We start from the raw sequence: 26,873 nt of genomic DNA, 5'->3' as shown, positions 1-26,873 counted from the left end.
GTGGTACAGAGAGGGAGAGAGAAAGAAATGAAGCACTTTCCTTGCTCATTCTGCTGCTTTCTCTTAAAACACATTTAGACTGTTCTAAGTGTCCAGATCTACCCTGAGTGTTTTATATCAGCGGAAATACACTATCGAAACCAGAATGTACACCACACGACCCACAAATGCATTCACATACAACACTCCTTGAGATGCATAATACTATCCTTGCACTCTTCTGCATGTCTCCAGCCCTGGTACATCACAACCTTCTCCTGGCACCCTGCTTAGTGACAATAAATCAGGCTTAGTGACAATAAATCAGGCTCAGCCACTCTGAGCCACAGCCAGCGAGCATCCTTGGTAGACACCTTGCTGCCAACCCATCCCCTATTAATCCACGAGTTTGCATGTGTGCGTGCGTGTATTCATAGCGCCTCATTTCCTAATGAAGTGAGTCATTAGGAAATCAGCCAGATGAAAGCCCAGCAAAACGGTACCAATGAATTTCACTGCCGGTTTTTCTAGTCACAGCACCTTCCTCCAGTGTGACCATCACCTCATCGTGCTAGGAACTTTATAAAGGCAAGTACAAAAAGCCTCTGTCTCAAAGAAATAACAACGTGTGTATAAATTAAGAGGAACTACTTGGTTGAGTGAAATGGTGATATTGGGTTGTGAGGAAAGGATCTCTGCCAAGCTTTCTGTGGGCTTAACAAGTCATTGCTTATGGCATAAATATACAAAGACTGTGATAATGGAAGAACCTCAGAGACTTTGTAAACTACATCACACTGAAAAAGACCCTCCATGAAGACCATAAGCTTGCAACGACTTATGCCATTTACTCAGATCCCTTTCTTTAAACAGGAAAAATACCTTCATAATTGATGACTGATGGTGTTAATATAATGAAAGACTTTTATATCTTCAAACTCAGTTCTGCCTGAAACACTTTGATACACAGGAAATATATCCAGACCAACACATACCTTTACAGCAAGTAAAGATAACAAATCTCTGTCTTGTACTAAAATGGCTATTGGTTTGATCATTACTCACAGGAAATAGCAAAGCAGTTAGAGCCAGTTCCTAGCAATGGAAGAAATATTAGATAGAAGGCTACATAAATCACTAGACAAGAAATGAAAATGGGAAGTTTGTGTTTTCCCTTTAATTTTCTCCTCTTTTATTCTTTCAGACAATTTATTTCAGAGAAGTAAAAAGGATAAATGTTTTCATCAATCCAAACCAGAACATTTATGGTACTTGCAAAGATGACATGGGTCACAACAGCTGCAGGACATGCAAGTGGAGCTGAACACGGAAGGCTTTGGGTCCTGTATTCATATTTGCTGTGCACCATATTTGCTATGAGCATATTATCATGTTCTGTATGATCCTCAATGATCTTTCAGGAAATACTGAGTTTCATCATAGAAAACATAAGGGACTTCTACATTCCATGGACTCAGATGCACAAAGCCACCATTCAAATGGATCACAAGACACACATGCATGAAATTGATGCTAGCATGTTATTCAAATTTATATTTTAGGTGACTGATTGTTTAGGTTACATAGTATATAGCTAAGATAACCATCAGGGTCCTTCTCTTGCAATAATTCTATTTTACGATCATGGTATTTTCTAAGTCTATCTATAGGCACACTTCTCATATAAATAACGTGCTTTTAGGGACAGGTGGAGGGAGACACTTCTTCAACAGAAATGTCTAGGCAATTCCTATTTCATGGGATGTGATGCTCCAAAAACTGATCCCTGAACCAGATTGGGAAGACTGAAAAAAAAAAAAAGGGGGGTGGGGGTGAGGGGGGCTGAATTCAACCTTCTAAGCATCTTAAAAGCCATGGAAGTGAGTCTTGAGAACAGGACTTGATATGAGCTTGAAGAGGCTCCAGTTATGTGCTGACCTTGCTGATGAACAACCAAGATAAAAGTTGAAAGGTGCAGGAGTGGCATTTTTTTACGTTCTCTTTTATTTCATGTGCTATAAAACAATTCTGGGAAATATTCAGATAAACAGTAGTATAATAGTGATCAAACACTTCTTATGATGCCTGACAAAACAAAACAAAACAAAACAAGAAAAAAAAAAACCAACACAACAGAACAGTCTTGTAGGAGCTGCAAGGAAATTATGTGGCAGTATTTTTCAGTACAACTGTTTTCAGAAGAGTTGAACTGCTAATGCAGTACACTGGAATGAATTTAGCAGGATGACTTATGGGTTCTTCAGCCTCACCTACTCCTTTTCCCACTCTCCATTAGCACTGTTTGCCTGTGTGAGCTTGCTCTGGACCACGGTACATTAGCATCTCTCCTCTCCTTCAGGGCCTCTCAGTGTATATGATAAATGGGTTTTGACCCACTGAAGCACATGGGAAAATTCTCATGGATTTCTAGGAGAATGAGACTCTTGGACAGAGTGCTTGACTATCTTTGCACTAGTTCTGCTTGAAGAGGCTCACAAGGAAACAAAATCTGTCATTGCCTCTCTGCTTTTATCTGCCTGTTGAACCAAATTCCAATAACATGTAGTCGTGCACCCTTGGAAGCCTCCATGTGCACATTTCAGAAGGAAATGCAGCCCTGTGTGCTCCACAGAGCTGACTACTTGGCTACAGTTTTTGAGCAGAGTTGATTCAGATCTAAACTGAAGTCTCTCCCTGTGCCTATTAATCACCTTTCCTCACACGGCGTTTTTGCAGCTGCCACCACGTACACTCCTTGGGCACTGATCCACTCTTTTGCACGTTCCAAAGTTGTGCCATAACCACTAGTTCTGATTTTTCATCCTAGGTGGTAGGACGAATCTTCTAGGGTGGCTGTAAATGATCACTATCTTATGTAATTATCCTGACACTTCACTGCACTCTCAGTCAGTTGAATACTGATTTAGATTCTAATGATACTTTAGTAATATTCAGGGCAATCAATTTTCTGGCCAAGATGTTATTTACATCTTTTAATAGACAATAAAGCCATGAGGAACCACTGTGCTGTCAATTCTGACCCCTGCAGAAGTCTCTGGATCGAGACCTGAGCCCCAGAAGAACTACATCACATCTTGTACACGCTGAGTTTGCTGTGATGGATAACTTATTGCAAGCCTTGGGAAGCTGCTCCAGTGTTGCTCAGGAGAGTGGCTAAGATCAGATGGCTCTGTGCGAAAAAAAAAAAATAATAAAAAAAATCCTTTTGCATTTGTAATTACTATGTAGTTTGAAACTTCTGTAAAGAGAAAGATAAAAGTGAAGCTTTCACATGCATGGAGAGTAGCATATAAAGAATGCAGGTTTCCTTTTATATCCCTATTACAGTGTTTGATCCTCTCCAGCTTCTATAATTGCCCTCTGTGTGATTATCTTCAGCACAATGCAATGATTTCAGAACCTGTGCAGACTAAAATTGTATTGTAATACAGTGACTGCTTTGTCTCGAGCAGATCTTTTGTAAATTTGCGGTCAGCAGCAGCTCTATTTGGTAAATAATATAAACCCAAGATGGGTTTGCTCTAAGCATGAAAAGCCTCAGGGTGACTGAGGTGTAAGAAACAGCTCTGAATGAGCAATTCAAATGGAGAAGGCATTTAAATAATTAACTTCCTTTTGATAGGATTTTCCTGCTGGAGTGGCAGAAAAGACAAACAATTAACAACTGAAACACTCTTGTTTGAGCTGTCTCTGACTGTAGGAAATAACAGGGTTTGCTCCAGGATGGAAATGGCACATGGAGCATCCTCAGAGCTGAAAAAATTCTTCCCTCTGAAGGGGGAGAAAAGGGAAGGTTCAGGGGCTGTTGGATATGCGCAGGAGGGGGTGTGCGATGAGTTGGGCTGTCTTTGGTGGAACCACATCTCTTTGTGAGAAAGAAAACAGAAATGGACTGAGACTGTTCCTCAGGGTGGGGTGGATTTCCACGTATGAATCAACAAAGGGATCAAGCAGCTCAGCCAGAGGACCCTGCAATCATTGGGCAGTCCAGTGGAGCTGCCGATCCTCACCAAGGACACGGTCAAAAACCTCCTCTGGGCTTTCTCCAGACGATCAGAGGGCAGTTGCTGTCTTCTTGGAGAGGGCTTGGGGTAGGTTGTTGAGACAGAATTATAAAGTAGATGGAAATGAAAAGGGAGAGAGAAGAGGGTGGGCCGCTCAGCTGCAACATGAACACGCTTCAGGACACTTTCCCAAGCACAACGTATTACAACAGGCAGCAGCAGCAAGCTCCAGTGCCTGCCTGCACAGCAAGTCAATCTCCATGTGCAGGGGAGTCAGTCACACGTCTCTTACAGAGAGCCACGTCGTTACACGGCATTCGCTTACGCAAACAGGAGATAACCATCCCCCACAAACACAAACTGTGGGGAACTGTCAGATAACATCCGAAAATAGAATAAGCCAAAAACTGTCTTTTGAATTGTCTTCTGCTTGATTTGAAACTGGGGGAGGAGCAGTAGGCTGTGAAGCAAATGCCTTTTGCTGCAAAGACCAATAGAAAAAACTTTCCAGGGCCTATTTATACAAATCAAACCACATGGCAATACCCAGAATTTTCTGCTAACACTGTTAATTAAGAAACCATTTTGACCATTTTACTGGATAACATTTCAAAAAATAATCCTTAGCTCTTGGAAATGCCAAGCTGAGAACTATTAATATTTTCAGTATACTGTTGCTACCAAACTCAATTTCATCCTTATCATTTCGTTTTGGGGATTTGCTTAAGGAAGGAAGGAAGGAAGGAAGGAAGGAAGGAAGGAAGGAAGGAAGGAAGGAAGGAAGGAAGGAAGGAAGGAAGGAAGGAAGGAAGGAAGAAAGGAAGGAAGGGACAGAGGTATCTGTCAAGACCCCAGGAGGTCACACAGCACCTCTTGGTCAGCAAGAGGGTGCCACTGGTGTGTGCATGGGGAACACCCAAAACTCACAGGAGGGGTGAGCACCCATAGCCAGCAGAAGCGTCAGTTCTGGGAGCCCACATGGCCTCTGAGGAGGCGGTGTGCACATAACTGTGCACTCCTTGTTGGAGGGATTATTTATGAGGACTATTTTGATATTTGTAGGTCTTTATTAATGTTTTTTTGTAGGCCCTCAGCTTTGTGGTTTGTCTGTCATATTACTGATATTGATCTTGCATGCACAGCTCACTGGTGGCCAGTTAATTATATGCCATAAAAATAATAATTAAAAAATGCTTAAATCCTGATTTGATTTAAACCACCTGAGCTGAGCAGATTTTTCCCTGTGGCAGAGGACAGAGCAACACTTAGGGATAAAAGAAAGGGTAGGAGCTGCACAGCTCTCACACAGGATCAGATGGGGCAGCAAAGCTGCTGTCCTTGAGCCATGGGAGCTCCACCAGCAGCACAAGAGCAGACCCCAGGCTGGGAGGCATGAAGCATGCAGAACTTCAATGAAATAAAAGGATGGGTGCCAGGTGAGGAGTTGTGCTTGCAGCCCACATTGCAGACATTCAGCACTGAAAGCATTGCCAGACATGTTGCCCACTTTTGTTGGCCAAAATGAGCAGATGTAATGAGCTTTTCTGCCCATGTCGTGCCTGAGAGAAGCATTTCTATAAGCTGTGCTGACAGGACATGGCTGAAGAGCTCACTGGGTGAGCGACTGGTTTGCAATGGTCCTTCATGGTTTGCAACTCATGAAGGACAAACTCCACTTCCCCCTTGGTCCGAATCTCCTCTCAGGGCAAAACATCTGGGCTAGCCCACATTACTTTTCTCCTACAGCTCTATTTCTGTAGAGCACTTTCATGTGCATTGCAAGCTGGCATTTATAAGACTACACGACTATGTATACCTGAATGCTGCCTCCCCCAGCCCCCAGTGACCTGAATTTGGCATTAGAAAGAAGGGGAGTTTCCAAGGCATCCCACACATGCCATCAGTCGAGGAAGGGAGAGAGGCAAACAGACAAAAGCCTGTGAGCAGCCACGTGCAGAAGGGCATAATGGAAGCATTTGTGACAGTTGGATAACGAATAACTAAGCCTCTGGAAAAAAAAATCATTTTTACAAGTTGGATGGTGAAAATGGCTTCAGCGATATTTTCCCCTCAGATATGTCACTTGCTGCATTGGGGTGAACAAGCATTTGTGCTCATCTCTCACCATGCCGAGGCAAATAACACAAGGAGGATGCCCTGCTCACCGGGTGAGGGGTGGCGGGGTAAACCAGGCTAACAGCAGTAGAGATGGGCTGAGCATCACTTGTTGCAGACAGACTTTGACAAGTACACTGTAAATGATCAAGGGGAGTAATAAAGGCAACACATAACTCCTGCAGGCTGGTGTTCCTGTCCACCAATGTGGCTTAGCTCCTGCAAGGCAAATACCTGGTCTCACAGGCCTCTCCATACAGACAATGGAGAGAAATAGGGGCCACTGGGTGATTCAGGTCAATGTCCTGTGTACCAGACCCCATACTCCCCCCCATAAAGTGCACGTGGCTCTCAGGCCTTTCCCCACACTTCATCAGGCATGGGCAGGGCCCACGGTGGTGCAGGTACCTTCCTGACTGCAAACATGTGAAGCCCACAGCTCCAAGTTACTTCCACTAGCACTGCAGGGCTCAGCCTTGCCCTAAAGCTCCCTTCACTGGGGGGAATGAAGAACTTAGCTTTAGTACTGATAACTGCACATGGTCTACAGTTGAGCCCTGAGCTTATAAAGTTATCTGGATAAATACCATTTATTAGGGAACTCAAGCTCTTGGCGCTGCTGTGACAAATTTGGAAGGGTGCTGCCCCTCTCCTGCCTTCCCAGAAACACCACAAGCACAGCTCAGCCGCAAACACCAAGCAGAAGCTGTCTCTGCCCCATCTGTCCCTGGGGAATGACAAGCAGGACACCCCAGCCATGATTTGCCTCTTAAGAAAGTGTATTTATTTAAATATTATTCAGGATTTGATTCTGTTTTCTACACCCTGGCATCTGATGTCATTTTAGACTCCTGCCTGAAAATATATTTTGGGGTCCCATTCATAGAAAGAAATGGAAGAACCACACACCCCCTGCAGCTGCATGTTCACATCCAGCTGCCTGGGTCACACAAAGCGCTGCAGCATCTCCTCCCTGGGCCAGCCTGCAGCTGCCTCTGTTCCTCCTCACGGGCAGTCATCCGAGCATCCCTGGGGACAGGGAGGAGGAGTGAGGGGAAAGAGGGAGATACTGGCTGAATAATGTATTCAATGATATTCATGGATTTTGGGGACTAATACATTCTATGAATAATATTTTCATTATTCCCAGCTCCAGTGTTAACAGAAGATATGAATGATGATTGAAGCAAACACTTGAATCATGACAATGCTATTGAACTTTGCAAGCATATATTACCTGAAGTGAGGGTACTCCAGTTCTGCCCACTGTCAACTTGATGTAGATGTTCTCAGAAATCGTGAAATGTATATTTGACACTTTGGTCTTTCCTCACACTCAGATTACCTGACAATAAGAATCAATCAGTAACTCTCTTGCTGTTTCTTTCCTGGAAGATTGCTGACAATTGCTTTCCTTCAGCACTTCAGAAATTACATCCCTAGAGATGGCAGACCTCTCATCTTTACAGTCCCCTCTCGATGTGGGGTGGCATGTCTCTGCTCAGGGGAGAAGCTCATTTCCCAGGGCCTGGCACTGCCTGTGGCAACATTTGCTGGCAGCCCCCTCCATTGCAGCATCTCTGCAGCAGCTGCAGACAGGTCATAGCGGAAAGTCAGCAAGGCTCTTCCCTTGTACCTCCTGCTGTGTCTGCTGATATACTGTGAGTAAAGTTCATGTCTAAAGCTAAAAGATGACATGAATTCCTGATATTGTTTCACTGACATCAAACACACACCACCCTTTGACATCAGTGGTGAAAGATCAAGCTAAGGAAAAGGAAAAGTAGCCAATGGTATCAATCCTCCGAAATTCATAATCTAATTGATAACTGAGGGTGCTGCAAGGCACTGACTGCCATTCATCAGCTAAATGTCGAATCCATCAGTTCCTCGAGGGTTTCTAGTCAGTCAGAAACAAACAGGGTTCATACACGTATATAATACTAACTATGAGAGTAGAGAGGAATTAAACAGAACATTAGAGAATGATGAATAAATTATAATGATTTTAATGAGGCTGATGCTTATATTTAAAGAGAAAAGTCCCAGAGGGTTCAGGGAGCTTCTAAGTTAACTTATTAATTTTGGAGGTGATAGTAGATAACATATTGAATGTGATAAGTATGAGAGTGCACTGTCAGTGCTGCTGCAGAAGACTGTTGGTGTATTATACTATGGGGTATCAGAGAAATAATTATTCTTTTTCATATGTCTTTAGGAAAGATTGCAGCTGGATAGTTGCATGCACTCCTAGGCACTCCACTATAGGAGGATACTGATAAACCAGAAGAAAATCGAGAGATTCCAACTATGAGCAAAGCAAATGATAAAAAGGCACTGATAAAAAGAGTAGGGGACAAATCCTCTTCAGAAAGATGGAAAGAATCAGATATGACCAGAAAAGAAAGCTGATGTGAAATTATGTGACACTCAAAAGAAAAAAAAAAAGCAAAAAAAAAAAAAAAAAAAAGCAAACAAGTCAAATGAAAGTCACTGGAAAAAGATTTCTTCACCAAATAAATGTGCAAAGTTGCTGTCACTTCTTACCTGAAGTACAAAACACAAGATGATGAATCAGGACAAAGCTCCCAAGGAAGGAGGATATTTTAAGGATTTCCGTCTCATTTTATCATTTATCAATTTACCAAGTTGTGCTCAGAGGAATTAATTCCTGCTTTTGCTTCTTAACTTAAGTCTGTAACTGGCAAATATTTACATACGCAGTATCTTTGTGTCCATGAGGATTTCTGTTCAGTTCAGCAGGTTTCGTGCATGTGAACAACCGGATGGAGCTGCTCGGGTGTTACACAGCCACTTTGCACCTCGCTGCCAGCAGGCTGGCAAGTCAGTCAGCAGCCAGGCACCGCTATCCCAGTGTCAACATGAGCTGACAGAGGAGCAGAACTGGAATAAATTCACACACATCACTTATATTCTGAGAAGCTGGAGATGAAGGAGAAGAGAATAGTGAAGGACAAGGAACATGGGTGGTCACCAGCCTCCTGCCTAATTAAAGGAAGAGGTAGTAGCTGAAGTTAGAGGAAGCAGAGGCCAGGACAGACAGCACGCTGTGAACTACCTTGTGCAACACACAGTCTAAAGGTGTGGGTTAAAACAAAGAAACAAACAAAAAAAGTTGTATAGCTGTATACTGTATTATCTTCCTAAGCCCTAGGGTGTGCTCTGGGCACTCTGGCTTCAGTGAAGATTTGAGCCACTGTATTAAAAAAAAAGAAAAAAAGAAAAAAAAAAAAAAAGAGAGAGACATTGAAAATAGAGTTTGTATTATTTTACATTCACAAAAAAGAATGAAAACATTAAATAACAGCTAAACTACAGGAATTGCTCCTTACAGAGCTCTCAATGTGATACTAGGGACTTTGTACTAGGAACTGACGGAGCTGGTGGGACCTTTTACTGTTAATGCCTAATGGATGTACAGGAAAAGATAGGAAAGCCCCAAAGTAGATAAATGAAATGGATTTCTGAGGAGCCTTCCAAGATTTGTCTTATGTGGGGAGTTTTTGTAGCCTGGTGTTATTCTACTGTCTCCAGGTAAAGACTAGTTATTATCCGTTACCCAAAAAGCCCAGCAGCCAACAACATCATAAGCTCCCTGAGTTTTTGCCTATCCCTACCATAACATCCCAACTTGGATGCAAGAATATGGTGGAAAAGAACCTTGAATGCCTTGCTAAAATCAATGTAAACGGCATCTACTGCTCTCCCCTCATCTTGAAAACCAGTCATTTTATCATAGGTGTGGATTGCTTTGGCCAGACATGACTGACACTCGGTAAATCCATGCTGACTCTTCCCAGTCACTTTCTTCTCCTTCCCGCACATATAAATGTGCTCTGAGATGATTCACTCCATGATCTTTCCAGGAACCAAAGGAAATCAGACTGGCTTGTAGTTCTGTGGCCCTTTTTGAATGTGTTGTTTTGAAGTTATTTCAGAGGGTGATGATAAGGAAGATGTTCCCAAATTATCATTAGTCATCGTTACACCCAGATGTGTCTGATATTTATTCAGCTGTGTTTGAGAGCTTGCTCAGTTTCAGCAATAACATTACAACACAGCAATTAATTCCATTTTATGTGGAAAATTGTTTTCTCTTCTGTCTCCAATGTGTGTCGTGAGAGATCGGGGTGTTTGGAATACCATGATGTAGAGCTCCCTGTGTAATATCTGATAATCCAGGAAACTTTAGTAAAGAAATGTTTATCTGTTTGATGCAAGCCCATATTTTTAGACAGATGATAAGGTTGTTTGTAAGAAGCTGTTCCAGCTTCAGCTTTTGGCATCTTCTTTGTGGATAGATTTATTATAGTCTTTTAATCAGAGAGAGAGAACATCAAAAGGTTTACAGAAGTTCATGAGTCTCCATGCCCAAACTGCAAGGCATCTGGGACTAATTTACAACTTCACACTGAAAAAACAAAATGGAAATGTCAAGCGCAGCTCCTCGTTTGCTTCTAGGAAGAAAAAAAATCAAATAAATTCATGCAATTTCTCCTGGAACGATCAATGTTTGAATTCATGGAGAACATACACAAACCCTCACAAACCCCAAAATGACAGAAATTTGACTGACATACCAGGACTGGTCAGGATGCTAGTGAAATACCAGCCCTTTTTCAGAACTATCATCTATGTAATGGAACATCCATAGATCCTGTGGAAGCCAAGGGGAGATAAAAGCTGTACCTCAGGGAGTGGACCTTGAATAGCAACCAGCAGCTGTACACTAATGAGTGCTTGATTAAAAAGCTATTGTAGATGCAAAATGCATGTGGCTCAATTGAGACCCACCGGTGGGTGTGGATAAAAGATGATTAAACTGAGAAAAGGTGTTATATTTGTGTCACCATCAAATTTCAATAGCAGTTAATGTATCTGAAGCTAATAATAACATATTAGCCTGCTGAACAAATCTAAGTTAGAGGTTAATACTAGAGTATATTTATTGTAATCATTTTTGTATTAATTAGTTCCAGCCTACAAATTGCTTGGGAAAAATGACTATGAATTTCATCTGTTTGCTCCCATCTAAGTGAACATGAGTACAGATAGTTGATTTTATAGTCTAGTTTAATTACTTTAGGTAAAATATGAGCAATAAAATAAGGGTATACCTACATCTTTGCCAGACAGAAACAAGATTTTGCACCCAAAATCCTGTGTGATTAATTTAAGAAATAGCTTTTCAGAAATGATCAGATATTGCTTCTAGTCATGCTATAAGCTATTCCATGTCTCTAGTATGCTGTTACTTATTCATCTTTATCTCCATTCTGTCCCATACATTTATATGTATTGCTTTTCAGAGAAATGCATAAAAATCAGTTTGAAATAATTTCTGATTTTTTTAGGAGAATAAGTACTTATAGGTTAAAACTGAAAAAGAATTATGGCCCTATGCCCACCCAGTCAGTTTTCTCCACTGCTGAAGACATCAAAAATAGGCTAATGTAAAATGAAAAAAAAAAATAAATCTACTAGAGAGTTAGTTTGCCCCATAAAAGCAAAATAAGCCCTCTACAGCATGACTTTTTCTTGTATAGCAGGCTATTATTCTCTGAAATAATATGCATCTGTGGAACAGGAAGGAATTCATTCTACTTGCATTGGTCCAAAAAATATTAATTGCCTAGTCTGAGCCATACAACGTTTCCAGAAGGAGCTTTTTCCTCCAAACCCCAGAACAGTTTGCTGTATATCACAGCATCACAGGATGGCTGAGGTGGGAAGGGACCTCTTGGGTCCATCTGGTGCCAGCCCTGCCCAAGCAGGAACACCCAGAGCAGGCTGCCCAGGACCACGTCCAGGCGGCTTTTGGAGATCCCCAAAGAGGAGACCCCACAGGCTCTCTGGGCAGCCTGTGCCAGGGCTCCCTCACCCCCATGGGATGCTCTGTCTTCTCTGATTTCTGGAAGCCCTAGTCTTGGCCAAGATACTTAGCTTTTAGACAGCTTGAATTGTATTTGAGGATGTAAGAAGTTCTGCTTATACTCAAACAGCTTCGTTCATAAGGAGTGAACTGCACTAATAAAATGAGAAAATGACAAAGTAGCAATTATAATCTATGGATGAGCTCTTAAAAATGATTCTGAAGGTGTGCAATAACCCCTGGCAGCAGTCCTACTCATGCCAGCAGAACTAATCCTGACAACAGAGGTACAAGTATGAGCGCACGGAGGGTTATATGAGGTGTATGTAGCAAACAGTAGGAAATTCTTCTTGTATTTGCCTCATCTGTCAGAAGAGATCTTGGTGCAAAGAAATTGTTTAGAACTCTAAAACTTAATTTTATTGTATCAATACCAGGCAGTTCAGGTTGGAAAAGAGAAAATGAAAGGAAGGTTGTGGTTGATATGCGAGGTGTTCTCTTCCAGTTAAGCAAATGAAGAAGAGTATGTCACAATATGATTAATAGCTAGGCATAATATGGTGCTGAATAAATAACCACCGTAAATATAGCTATCTTCACAGCAGGGGAAGCCTCAGCACAAGTAACAGCAGGCTAGCTGACAGACGAAGAGACGACAGTATTTCCTCTGCAGACACCAGCCTTAGATGTAGTGGCTGTGGTCAGCAAGAAACTGTTTCTAACACGTTTGGCTGGACCTTGGATTGAATCTGTTGACTGCTGCAAGATTTACCGGGTAGGCTTTAAGGGTCCATTGATTTTAATGGACTGTTAATGAACACAGCAGATTATAATTCCAAAGGCCAGCAGGAACAGAGAAGCAGGACAGTATAGGCAGCAATGATTTTAGACAGAAGTAATGGGAAAAAGGTATCTCAGTTACATGCAATATATTACTCTTCTCTTGCCATATCGTCTGAACATACAGCAAGTATAAAACCAAAATATCTCTTCAGAGCTGCCTGCAGCGACAATAATTAGCCCCCCTGCCTACATCAGAAATAAAGCTTCCTCCATAGTTTTAGGTTGGCCAGGAAAGTACATACTGAAAAAATGAGTTAGACACCACTGTCTTAAAAATACAAAGGAGAGAACAAATACAAAAATACAAAATTACAAAAGAGAACATATAATACAAATACAAAATACAAATACAAAAATACAAAAGAGAACAAATTCCAGCTTGTCTGCTTAGACTGTCTTGTCTTCCATCCCCACAGGAGGAAAACATATGATCAGCTCCTCAGCAGTTAAGCACGTTATTTACACCAGTCTCTAGGCTTTGTCCTGAGCCAATTCCTTCCTGAGAAGAAACCATACTGCCTACCTCTAACACCTCTCTTCAGATAAAATATTTCATTCCCCAGGGTCTCAGAGAGCAAGTCCCTAAGACATTCAAACCACTTTGGCTTTTGCAGAGGATTTAGGACATGTGAACCTGGTACACAGTCTCTCTACAGTAGACTCTGACAGCAAAGAGAGGTAAAACCAGGCATGTGGCAGTTTTACTCTCTTCCACATATACATAACTATCAGTGTAACACAGCCCTGTAAGAAGATCACCTTCATAGAGATAAAATGTTTTCCAGAGGGACATTTTAGTATAATTACGGATGAGATAGTTATACCATTGTAGAAGCCACAAGCACTTTATTTCCTCTGTACATATCAGTTTTCACGTTCAAGAAAGATAAATTCAGCATATTCCACGTCCAGGTTATGCACATAGGAGGGATGGGAAATGGAGAGATGATCATACAAGAGATGACAGGAGGAGTTTGACTTGTTTAACCTGCAAAGTAAAGACTGAGAAGAGAAACAGTTTTGATTTATACATAGACATCTATGTATAGGTAGACATCTACGAGGAGAAAAGATGCAGGGCTGTGCAAGCACAAAAGCAAATGAGTACAGCCATGAATAGATGTTGGCAGAAAATTAAACCACCTCTAACCATAAGAATGATGTCCTGGCAATAGCTTTCCAACAAGAACAATGTGAGCAAAGAATAAAGTGACTATTGGAATGCAGTTCAGTATTTTTTAAGAAAGGGATTATATAACACAGTGGTGTGTGATGGCAAGGAACTTGGCAAGCCCAATGAACCCAAAAGTCCCTTACTGTCATGTTTCCCATTGCCTGTATGTCATGATGCTGGTTTCACTGTGCTAAAAGGCTACAGGCTCTGTTTTTCATGCTCTTCTTCTTCTTCTTAGACACAGCCATGCTACATAATGCAGGAAACGTGGATGCCAAATCCTCCAGGAGCCAGATATCCTTGGGAAATCTGGGGAAACTGCAAAGTTATTATTTAATTAAAACCACGCTTCCCAAGCATCCCTGTTTTTGAATGCTGATCCATGCTGAGATTAAATTCAGCAGTTTGACTTTCATGCAAATGTTATTTAGCTAGAGATGGAAGCAAAGACAATGACATCTCAGGGAGCTGCTGAATCAGAAACACAATGCAGATGTAGGCCATGGCAAGTCATTTTGGAGGATGCCAATGGACAAAACTAAAAGGTTCAACATTTGGACTCATAAAGCTCTTCAGTTTGGTTTGCAGAACTCTGGGCTTCACAGTGTTAGAAAGCTTGAGAGAACCAGCTCTCTTGTGGATCCTGTCTCCCTTGGATTGGATGGGATAGGAAGAGTATATAAAAACCTCGTGCTACTTTTGTCACTTCATTTTCTAATGGTGGTCAGAACACAAAAAGGTAGAAGAAGATAGAACAGGAAAACACTACAGTAAGTAAAATTAACCAAAAGCCTCGAGAACTTTAGAAGGGATCTTTTTGAGTTCATTTGGAGAACAGGGGAAATGTTCTTTGGAAAACTAAGGGAATTCTTGTTTCCTCTCTGCAAGACTTTACCTCTCCCTAATTCAATCCTCTCCTCCGCAGGAATTTCAAGGAAGTCTGGAAATGTGGATGAATGAACCAAAACCGGGATAAGATGGTGAGAGCTGATAGTAGCTCCTCGGAGGTTTGCTCATGTCAGTGCTGCCCGTGGCGGGTGTGTGGCAGGCTCCCGTGCTGCCCAAGGTGACCTGGAAGCAGGGTCTGACACGACACATCCGAGAGCGGCTCCAATAAACATCCAGCCCTTGGGGCTGCTCTTGTGGCTGAAACAATCCCTGACACTTCTGAAGCTCTCAGTTTACAAAACAAACTTGTGTAAATGTTTAATTCCTCCAAAACCACAGCGGATCGTGGCAGCTGCTTAACAAACCTAGGAGACAGTGGAGCGGCACTTTCTGCAGCCTGGTGCTTCCCAACCAGCAGCTGCTTTCCCACAGCATGTAAGTGGAAGTGACACCTCACCATGACCTGAAGGTCATTCTCCCATTCGCAGAGGAGATGAAGAGCATTCTTCTCGAATATGAGGGCTTCAGAAATGCAAAAAGCACTTGAGACCTTGGGTTTTATTATAAAACACCAGTGAATCGGAGGCCTGGAGGCTTCAGCTAGAGCTGGGAATGGAGGGTGAGATGGAAATGCTGCTCCTCTCCAAACATCTGCTGCCAGCCCAAGAGGGCTGGGCTTAGCATGTGGCTGCAGACCTTCCACACTGTTTCATGTGAGGGATAGAGTGGTCATATGCTGCACACAGGGGAAATCTTTAAGCTCACTGCAGGTTAGGTGAAGTCTCAGAGAAGATGTAGCTCTTCAGTACATTCCTGTGAACCCTGGGCTTGTTATAAGTGCTTATTATTATTACACCAGGTCTTCATTATCTCATCAGTGAAAGAACTGTTTTTAAAAAAGTATATATTTTTACTCTCAGATGCTTTACAGATTTCAGACAAAATCCCCTGCTTCTGTAGTCTGCAGCATCTATTCCTTCTGCAATGCTCACAGACACCTTGTTATAGTCCCAAGAGCGGTACCTGCCTGATTGTTTGAAATACATGCTGCAGCTGTGGAAGAAGCTGAAAAAGCTTGTGTACATTTGACCTCCTTTTAAACCCTTCCAGGAGATGGTCTGGTCTGGTCTGAAGCAAGCAAGCTGCTCTGACCAGCATTTTCCCAATAGTTTTGGGTGTGGGACTGCTGATTTCCCAAAGGCTCCCAGCAGCTTATTCTGCTGCCCCACCTTCCAAAACATCCCACAGGGATATTTTTTGTTTCTCTTCTTTCTTCTGTTAGCTTTCCTTGTTCCTGCCCCTCATATCCCAACATCACCCCACTGGGCTAACTCTCATGGGAGAAGCAGACCCAGATGTGAAGAAGAGTCCTTGTGACCCTGTTAATATGTGACACCAAGGAAATCCTGAATACCAGGCGAAACTCCACCAAAAATAGCAAGAACAAAACAAACAAAAAACATACTTCAAAACCTTTTATTAAAGAATCACAGAAAGAAAAAACAAAACAAACAAACAAACAAACAAAAAAACAGCTAAAACATTTCCAATCTATAGTAATAAGTCTTTTATTTCATCAATATCTCCATTGGTTAGGAAATTTTCCAGAAGAAAGGCCCAAATCCTGACAGAAGTCTCTTAGGAGGCATTGAAGAAGGCATCAGGGACAGAGAGTGACCATGAAGGAGCGGCAGAGATGAAGCGCCAGGGACTGACCACAGCCCCCATTGCCCGTTCCCCTGTGCCACTTGGGGGGACGAGGTGGGGTAGGGTAGGTGGAGGGAAGGTGGTTTTAGTTGGAGTTTTCTCACTGCTCTAGCTTTCTAGCAATAGGCAATAAATTTTATTAATCTCCCTATGCTGAGTCTGTTTTGTCCGTGATGATAATTGTTGAGTGATCTTCCTGTTCTTGTCTCAACCCTTGAGCCCTTTCCGTTGTATTTTCTCCCCCTTCCTCTCTGGGGAGAGGGAGTGAGAGAGCAGTTGTGCTGGAGCTCAGCTGTCCACCTGAGTAAAACCACCACATGTGCAATGCCAAGGTTACCCCGGTAACAGCCAGAAATGCCACATCTGGGTATCAGTGTGGAAGAACAGGCACCAAGGGGGAAACAGATGTCAGAGCAGTTGTTCAACTGGGAGGAGGCTGGGGTCCAGAAACAGTGGAAGTGGTCAATAGGAGGTCCAAAAAGCAAATGAAGGATAGGGAGATGTGCACGTCCCATGCCGGGCACTGCCTCAGTCCATGAGGGTCAGGAGAAGGCTGCTGGAGCAGAAGAGCCACCCACACCCATTGTCCTGGCCATGCCAGGGGGACAGGGTGGGAGTGGGTGGGTGATGTCCCTGGCCAGTGAGCAGACAGACAGACAAGGTCAGATGGATCAAGCATCATCGTATCACTGTATCAGATGTCATCAGCAGCTACCCACAGCTTTGTAATAAAAACTACTGTGTGGGTAAAATAAACACCTTTTATTAGATCGACTACTATAATTTTTCTAAGCCTAGTAGCTCATTTAACAAAAAGATAGAACCTCTAGTCTCAAATCTTATAATACTTTTGATGGCATTTATAAAAATTTAATGCAATAAACAGGTTGAATTTATTTATTTATTTTTTTTAACCTTGGACAGCTTGGAGTTTAGGCTTACTCACAACTATCCCTCCACTGCAGAATGGTCTTAGAAAATTGGAATAAATCTTTTTAAAAGTTTGTTTTGTCTCCAGGAGGTAATAAAGTACATATATTCAAAGGACATGATAACAATATAAGTAATGAAAGCTATGACTAGCTGTAAAGGATGACAAACACAGATAACAGTCTGTGCACTGTGGAGCACCAGTCAAATTACAGACTTGTAGGTAGTGGTTCCATCTCTAAAATGAGTAATGACAATGGTTCAAAGATCTCTGGTAGCATTGTTCCCTAGAATCAAAACATAATCTCAAAGAAGGTTTAATTTTCACTTCAGATTCAAGACAAGGTATCTGCAGCAGCAATCCCTGCATTTATCCAGGGTCTATTCCCCACTGATAAGAAACCCAGAAAACTTTTCCTGTAAAATGCAGCTTTCTTAAAAACATGAGAGAAACGTAGCAGAAGCTTTGATTCTTGTATGTAACCCTGCATGACATTTATCAGAAAGTACAGCTCTCATCAGCTACTGTATTCATTTGGGGTCTCCATATTCTTAGCCCTGGAAGAGACCAGAAAGAAACAGATTTTCCAGTTTGTTTACTTCAGATTTTTGGTGTCAATTTTTTTAATCACTGTCACTATTCCACAGTAGTTTGTTTTCCTTTTGTGGCTTTTGTACATGAAGAAGAAAAAAGCTGTTTAAAATAGCAGTACATAACTGCAAAGTCATAATTGGCAGAAGGGGGAGAGAAACAGCTTTTAATTTATTTTTTTTAAAAGCTCGGATATCAAGTCGACAGCATCTCTTTAAACTAATGAGACCAAATAGGAGGTGGAAAACATGCAAATGCACTAGGAGAAAGTTAGGATGGCACCGATGACAATAAACTAACGATAATTAATTCCACTGATACACATTGTAATAATGATAATTATGATTAACTCATTTTGTCTCATTGTGGAAGCTGTTAACATTTGATTTCCTGGGCTTTTCCTTGCAATTTACATTAATTACTGTCCACCTCCTGTCTAGTTTTCCTAGTGAAACTTTACAGAAATTAACAGTCTTCAATACAGTTGACAAGTCTTTTCCAATTGACATTCAATGTAACTGGCATTGAGATGTTTTCACTGCCTGTCTGCCCTGTCATCACACCTCTCAAAATAAGAGTTGTATTGAAAGAAGCTTATTCATCCTTTTTTCAAAATTTGACTTGCAGATGTTATTTTGTCATTTCATAACTCTAATAATTAAATTATTTTCCACCGAGGTCCTCCCCATTGCACATGACTCCACTCATCCTGATATTCCATGGAGGTCCAGCATCCAAGGTACTGATTCCTATCTGCTTCCTGGTCCTTTCTGCTGAGTTGTTTGCTGTGCCCTCATCTATCCTCATATCCTCCCACCCCTTAATCACGCAAGTAACCTTCCTCATCAAGTCATCCTAGTAAAGTCAATGAACATGTCTCCATTTGAGATTTAGACCATTGTTCCAAATTATGGATAATCTTCATGATCAAGATATAGGAAGAAGAGGTCAAATTTGACATTATTAGTTTCATACAATAAACACATTTTCTTTCTAAAGTTTAGATAATGGCTACTTCTTATGATGCTCATATCCATCCTAATTTATACTTGTTCTGGACAATTAATTCCTTGTGCAAGTTTCCAGAGTTATCTATAAATGTTATGGGAGAATTCCCTTCGGAGTCTTCACACTGCGAATACTGACAGAGCCTGGAAAAGCTTCAGTGATCCCTATTATGACTTGAGACTTTTGAAGTGTGTTGGATACATTCCAGGGAATTTTTAAACTGTAGTTTAAAAAAAAAAAAAAATCATCCAGATCTTCCAGAAGCTGAAAGAAACCCAGAATTCAGACTGGTGTCCCACTGGATCCATCATTTTTGACAAAATCTAGCTCAGATTTTGGAAGCATATTAGCAGCTTTCATTCTCAGTGAATGCACTGTACATGCTGTACTCAACCGAGCTATTTTACACATTCCTGAGAGCATGTTCATACCCATAGCTAATATAACTACCTCTTCGGTACGCTGTACATCTGTATGGTTGAATGCTCCTGGGAAATTCCGTTTCTAATTCACACAGCACTTTAGTGTCCTGAACATTGCTGGCTGTGTGTGTACACTGTCAGTGGCACAAGGAGTGGCTCGTGATTATAGGCTATGAATTTAGGCTCTCTTCCTATCCTCTCTGGTCACCTTCTTCTGCAGAAACCTAACAAAACTTACTGCATAAAAATGATGGAAGTTATTCCACCCTTGCCTATGATGCACCACAGTTCACACCTATTTGCAGCCAGAGTCCCTTTCTTCTGCTTGTACTAAAAGGAAAAAAAAAAAAAAGAAAAAAAAACTTTTTTTTTTTTTTTTTTTCCCCAGTATCATATCTCTAACCCTTTCATTCAGGATTGCCAGAAGCATTCTGCAGAGATTAGGAGATGACACAGCAGAGAGGCAGGAGTATGAACCATATTCCTGAATATCCAGTTGGCTGCTTTTGCCATTCAAACCACACTCCCAAAATGTAGCTGTAGAGCTGCTCTGTTGGGGAAGGACTCGGGAACAGCTGAGAACAAGATGCAGCCCAGCGAGACTGTAGCAGGTCAGTCCGTGTTTTGGTACAGGATGGGAGCTTACAGTAATGCAGGTCTGATACAAACAAGGACGTTCCTTCAATGCTTTCTTCTACATGTCCCCTGACATAATTCCAACTTCAGGAAATATTTAGAAAATATTTGTTTTTTTTTAGATGAAACTCATCAAGAATGAGGACAAATCCTCACAGCCGAAAAGGCTGGTGTGATCAACACAAGTGTCCCCTTTTTTTGAAGACTTGCAGCACACTGAAAGCAACAAGCAGGTAAGATGCCCATTTTCCAGCTGCTGGATCTCTGATTTGCTAGGCAGGGATGTGAGAGAAACACTAGGATGTTGAGACACGCAGCTGAAGGAGATGGTGCTGGAAGGCAGCCTGACCTTTCTCAAAACAATGAAAAGAGATTGGGAAAAGTTCCTCCTAGGCCTGGGGGTAATAACTGCCCCATGGGGTGCCAACAAGGGACTACAGGTGTAGGTCGGGTTGGGTGTTGCTAGAGAGGACTCATGACAAGGGGAGATTCTCAGGTGGGTTTGGAGGAAAGAAATGGAGATTATTTGTCAAACATTAAGAACTTTGGGGAAGAGAAGAGAAGACTATTAAGTTGTGCTATTTGGTAAAATTCAGAAACAAAGGGGAAATGTAAATTTAAGATCAACGTGCAGAGAGGACGTTCTCAGAGGAATGGGAGCGAAGAAATTTGTTAATACCTTCCCGTATAGTTCATCTGTTCTTCTTGTTATTCTCCCTGATAATAAAAATGTTCCAGATGGATGTGGTTAACCAAATCCCTTGAGGAGAAAGGCTTTAATTTCCTTCCCTTGCTTCTCTTCACCTTTCTCAGCAGTGAGAAAGGATTGGGACCAAACCAAATTCACAGAGCCATTTATCATCAAGCCAGGAGAAACCAAATCCATGTGCAAATATTCTCATTGGCAGAAGGACAAATACGTGCTATATGCCAATGGGAGCAGTTTGCCTGGACCTCTTGCATACTAATTCACCTACCTGATATTTTAAGATGCAAATGTGGCAATAGGTAAGGTGGCACCCCTAGGATGTGATATGATAGTGACATAAACAGTGGCAAGGTAATCTCTGAAGGATTTGAGAGACTACTGGATATCACCCAGTCAGTGTGCATAAGATCTGAAATAGGCTCTCTCTGCTCCCACAGAATAAGGGTTCATCTATTTAAGTTCCCAAGAAAGCTCATATAAATTTACTTCTGAAAAGAAGTAGTATAAAACTTCTGCATTCAGAATTACAGCTGCCTTTGATGGTACAATTCACTTCACTCCCAAAGGAGCCCTGGATCAAAAGATCTTACTGAAGACAGATTGCTAACTCCACTTGAGAGCAATATGGATCTTCATTTCCCACTCTTTGAGCTGTGGCACACAGGCAAGGCTGAGCAGAAGGTGGCCTGTTGTGTGTCTCACACTTGTTGTTTCTTCTGGTCCCTTAGTGAAAGGATGGATCACGGATTTGGATGTTTTTTCTGGTGTGCTGTGCTTCTTGTAGGGCAGCTTGAGTTGCACAGAGCAGGTCTGGAGGAAATTCAAAAGTATATGTTCCCTGGCGGCCACATTTTGTAGTCACTTTTATAAGCATAAATATAAATAGTCTACTATGTAGACAATCGAGGCATTGATATTTGATGGAGTATTTATTCGTACTGTGTTAAATTTAGCACTTGTTTGTTTATTTTTTATGAGTAGGTGTTCTATTTGCAGGCAATTGTGACAGCCATTGAATCAATCTGACCTTTACCAGTGTGATCCCGCAGCAATTCATACTGGGAGGAGCTCCAGCAAAATCATTGATTTTACTCTCTGTTAAAACACTCCACTGGCTCTCTTCTCAAACCAAACACCTGCCTTGCTAATGTGAAATCACTTGTGTCTGGGCTGTTACATTAATCACACGGATGTTCTCATATTTTGCATTTCTAATCAAACCTCTACCTGCCATATCAATACCTTATTGATTGATTATGTTTACAGACCCAATGAATGCTTTGCTAGACCCAATAAACGCTTTGCTAGAATACTGATAAAACTTAAGTTTAAAGAGTAAAATTAGATCATCTATATCTAATAAAAAGATAAAATCTAGAGCCTCAGCACTAAAATCAGCCAGAACACCAACCACTTAACTTCACCCAGTTATCTCTGAGTCTGATTGTTTGCATTTGACTTGGGCGAACTTCAGAAAAGCATTTGAAGGCATAAAGAGATACAGAAACAAACATTTTCTTTAGTAATTTGCTTCAAAAGTTAATCACCTCCCTATTGCATATTAGTGCTTTTTTTCTCATTTAAATTTGTCCAGCCTTGCTTTGAATCATCATTTCTTGTTATGCCTTTGTCCACAATAGTAAAGTGAATTAAAGAGCACTTCCATTTCCAGTTAATTTTCCTCCTAAGGTCACCTTGAAATTTCCTTTGCTAAGCTAAAGTGTTGGTGCTCTTTATATCCTCCAAACTATGCAAAATATTAAGGGGAACTTTTCATGATTCTTTAAATATAAGTGTATTAGAACTGCACATTACCCTTGGCCTAGTCTAGCCAATTTTGTACATAAAGGTCAAAAACACCTTTTTAACCTTTCTCATTACTTCCCTCTATATACTGCCAAGAATTTCACTAACCCTTTCTATCACTAAATGCTGAGTAGCTGACACATTCTGATTTCTGAATGCTCTCTAGAATTACTTTCCAGGACCTCCAACCCTTATCTGTCTGGTAAAGCCAATGCTCTGTGGCACAAAACCAAATGTTGTGGTTTATGCACAGACACAAACGCCACACATGGCATCTGCACTCATGCAGATCTTAGAATGCTGCTGGGAAAGTGTACATTTAGTAATGTCAGTCCACAGCCAGCTAAGAATGGACACTTATGAACAATATAATGACTATCTTGTTCATACAGGTTCATACAAACATAACAGACCTTCTTGGTTTTGAAAAAGCCTAAGGAACTCGTATGGACTCTTACCATATGGCAACCTGAGTCCACAACTTATGTTGTATTTGTGCTGTAAACATACCTGGATACATTCAGGTTCTCACACAGGCAACTGAGGAAGAAAAAGAGTAACAGATGAATAAAAAAGGGCTTATGTTAAAGATTCTGCAACTTTCCTCATTCTTAGCATGGAGAGAGCCTAAGCTGCCACGTTACATGCTGATCAAGGGCTAGGTTACTCTCCAGCCCTTCAGCTAAGCTTACTCCTGACTTCAAAGAGAAATGAGAGATTTGCGAAGCCAAAATCTAGTGTTTTACCCAGGGATTTGGCACTTGCTTGTATAGGGAAAGACCTCAGGTCCTGTCCGGGCTCTCAGCAGAATACAGAATTATGACTGGAAAGGAATTTGTTAAAATTCTAACTTGGTTCTTGGAGCAAGACCAGGAATCCTAGCACACAGCACAGAGCTAACCCCACGCTGATCCCTGGACTATGCTTAGATTAATTTATGACAACAAAGTTTCTGCTCTGTGCAGTAATCACTTCAATTTAAATGAGCAACAATAAAAAATTAATGAAATGTATCTTTATCTGGGGTGGAATTATTTAGCATAAACTTTGATTAAATTTTCATAGGATCCTAATTGATTTTGGCACATACATTTCATTGTCTGTCTAGAGGAATTTGTCTAGTAAGCTATTATATGAGCTCCAGAACCCGTTTCCTAGCCATATTTCAGTTTCACTCCATATCTCCTTTTCTGCACTGTAGCTCTGTTTTTCCCAGACAAGTGACTTATCTCCACCAGTCTAGCAGCTGCCTCACAAACTTTTTTTGTCTATGGTGGTAGTTAACTATGACCTCTAACAAGAGTCTGCTGAATTACACCAGTCAAGAAGTACATTTGCTAGGGTTTTCCACTGATGCAGCTATATTGGCATATACTCAAAAAAGCCCACCACCAAACACCAAAAGCCACAAAAAAAAAAAAAATTTAAAAAGCACCCACCCACACACAAAAAATGCAAGCCTCACAAGCCTCCTTACTGCTCTGTGCTAGTGATTAGACAAGATTAACATTTCGTTGGAGCTGTGTCAGCACAAGTGTGAATGTGGGAAAATTGAGCACAGCAATGATACTTAGTGGTGAACAGGTTTTCAATCACTGATTTGAAATTATAGCAAGTTATCTTCCCCTAGCTAAAAGTGCAGAGTACTGCAGATAAAAAATTAACTTCATTTTCCATATTTGACGGGAGACTGTATAATTTTTCTATACTGAAAGCTCAGAGTTACCAATAAAGAAGAGCCTTATTCACATCACTTTCATATCACACTCCAAAAAGTATAAAAAAAAAAAGTATGGGTAATTTTTTTTATAATCTCCAGCAATGGGAAAGGAACAAGGTTTTCCCCTTTGACCATTGCTGCTGTGAGAAGGATGAGCAATGCAGAGAGGAGAGGTCATGTTTATCAGTGCCTGTGTCTGTGCATGAAAGGGATGGGGCTCAGGTCCTCAGCCTTCCCCATCATACCTACACCTCTTCTCCTAAAGCATGGTCTCAAGGCATTCATCTCCCTCACCTGTCCTGCCTTCTTCAGATGCTCTTTGCAAACAACAACAAAGACTTTAGCTGCCATGGAGCAGAAGACACTGGATGGGAGCGGCCGTCCTCTTTGTGGAGAAGACGTACTCAGAATAATTATTTTCTAAGACAAGCTTTGCCAAAATCTCACAGGTGTGTGGTTAAGCATCAACTCATGATATTCTGATATGATATACAAAGTCCCACTCCTTCCTGCAAAGCACAGGGTGAGGGGCGATTTATTAGACAAACGCTTCCCACATCTGACCCATAGTATGAACCTGGGCTTTTGTCCCTCTTACAAACCACTTCAGATCTGCAAAATGTCACCCCTGTGATTCCTCCTGAGGGAGATTGAGATGGCTGTAATAAATGTCACAGTATGACAATGCCCAGGAGAAGAAAACAGCCCTGTGGCCAAAGGGCAAATCCGGACAAAAGCAACAGAATTTGTAACAAGAAAAAAACAAAAATAAATACAAACTGATCAATGCCTTGAAAGGTCCATATACCTCTCCTAGGGTGAGGCTGCCATTCTGCTGCAATCAGACACTTCTTAAAGTAACTTGAGCTGCACTTAGTAGCAGCTACATGCACAAACACTGAAATGAGCCGCACGACACAACTAATGGCACACTCTGCACAGCAAACAGGAGCTGCCAAAAATGGAAACAATTTGCACAAACACTTCTGAGTTTGACTTTCAGATTCTTGCAGCCTTCTGTGCTCTCTGAAGACTCCTGGGGACTCTCCAAGGGACTGCAGCTGCTGAACAAGGGTGGCCAGGCAGGCATTTGCATCTGGGAAACTCCAGCTATTCCTCATCTTGAAGTGCTTTTGTCTCCAGATTACTGCCAACCACCCATTCAATGGGTGCTAGAGATCTGGATAGATGCCAGGTCCAGTGCATGCTGAAGTGAAGCAGTTCAAAGACAAAGTACATTTTGCAGAAGGTTGCGCAGAAGGGGACTGGATATATGCTCAGCAACCGTGGTGACACACTATAAGACATGGTTCCCAGTATCAACTGCAGCAGCAGAGCAGGACCCTTGTGTCAGACAGAGCTCGGGAGCACCATACAGGTCTGACCAGGGAACAGTCCTGTCTAATACCAGCAGTGATGGCAATTTAATACAATTTAACAGAGGTCCCTCATAGACACAAGCAAATAAGAAGAGAGTTGATGCAAATGAAACTCCATGTAAAAGGCAATCATTCATCAGAAATCACTACCCAAGCGATTAGCCTGTAGATGTGAGAGAAGAGGGGCAGCAAAGACCGATGTGTACAGAGAGCTGTAGCAGCATAACACCAGTAACACTGGATATTAAGGGAAAAAATCTCAGGCAGGCTGGTCAAGTCCCCACCACTGAAGACACCCCAAACTTGGTGGGATATGCTCTGATCTAACAATGAAGTTGAATCTAATTTCAAAGTTGACTTTGCTTTGATGGAGTGGTAGACCAGATGGCTTCCTGAAAGCCCTGACAATGTAAAACACACTGTGACAAAAAACTCTCTCTGCAAAAACAGAGACCTCCCAGGAGAGCTGAGAGCCAGGCAGGAAAAGTAGTGCTAGGAGAGCATTCATGAGATCCAGCTGAAGGCTGACAAGGATGGCATGGAAAGTTTTTACAAGACTCATAGCAGCCTCTTTTTCCCTTTCTGTTGGTCCTTATTCCCTAGAGAGAGCAGCACTTCACCTTGCTGAGTGGAGAAGTGGAGCCCAGGGCTGAGCATGTTAACAAATTCTTCTGTCACAAATCCAGCATACGAAAAAGAGGTCACAGTATGAGAAAATTAGGTCTTTGGACATGTCACATGAGGTGAAAGCATAAAACTTCTTGCTTAATAACCATCATTTCTGGAGACCTTTGATACTATTTGTACTGTCTCCAGTGGCAGGGCATCAGCTGAAGACATGATTTCTATGACAGGTACCAGGCAGGAGAGCCTCATCTTGCTCAGGAATGGCTCAGCTTTTCCAGCTGACATGGCTGAAAGCACCCCACAGGAGTTCAATGCTACATCCATCTTCCATCTACCCGTAAAAAGTCCTTATAAGACTGGGATCTCCCTACTTGCCATTGCTGCAAACACCTTGCTCAAATGATCTCACTGTACAGGAAG

The 26,873-nt window shown here is 41.7% G+C and overlaps 1 long non-coding RNA gene across 1 annotated transcript; it reads right to left on the bottom strand.

Annotated features, from left to right (window-relative positions):
• Positions 1–2,095: 2,095 nt before the first annotated feature.
• LOC311422275 lies at positions 2,096–9,025 on the bottom strand. The gene is made up of 3 exons (XR_014685250.1): positions 8,667–9,025; positions 7,357–7,464; positions 2,096–3,169 (listed from the first exon to the last, which is right to left on the bottom strand). It is a non-coding gene; the product is annotated as an uncharacterized lncRNA (long non-coding RNA).
• Positions 9,026–26,873: the final 17,848 nt, after the last annotated feature.

This window comes from Aythya ferina (genome assembly GCF_964211825.1).
Source record: "Aythya ferina genome assembly, chromosome: 1".
Lineage (NCBI taxonomy): Eukaryota > Metazoa > Chordata > Aves > Anseriformes > Anatidae > Aythya > Aythya ferina.
Note: the sequence above shows the minus strand (reverse complement) of the source record. Positions and strands in the feature narration are given on the sequence as shown.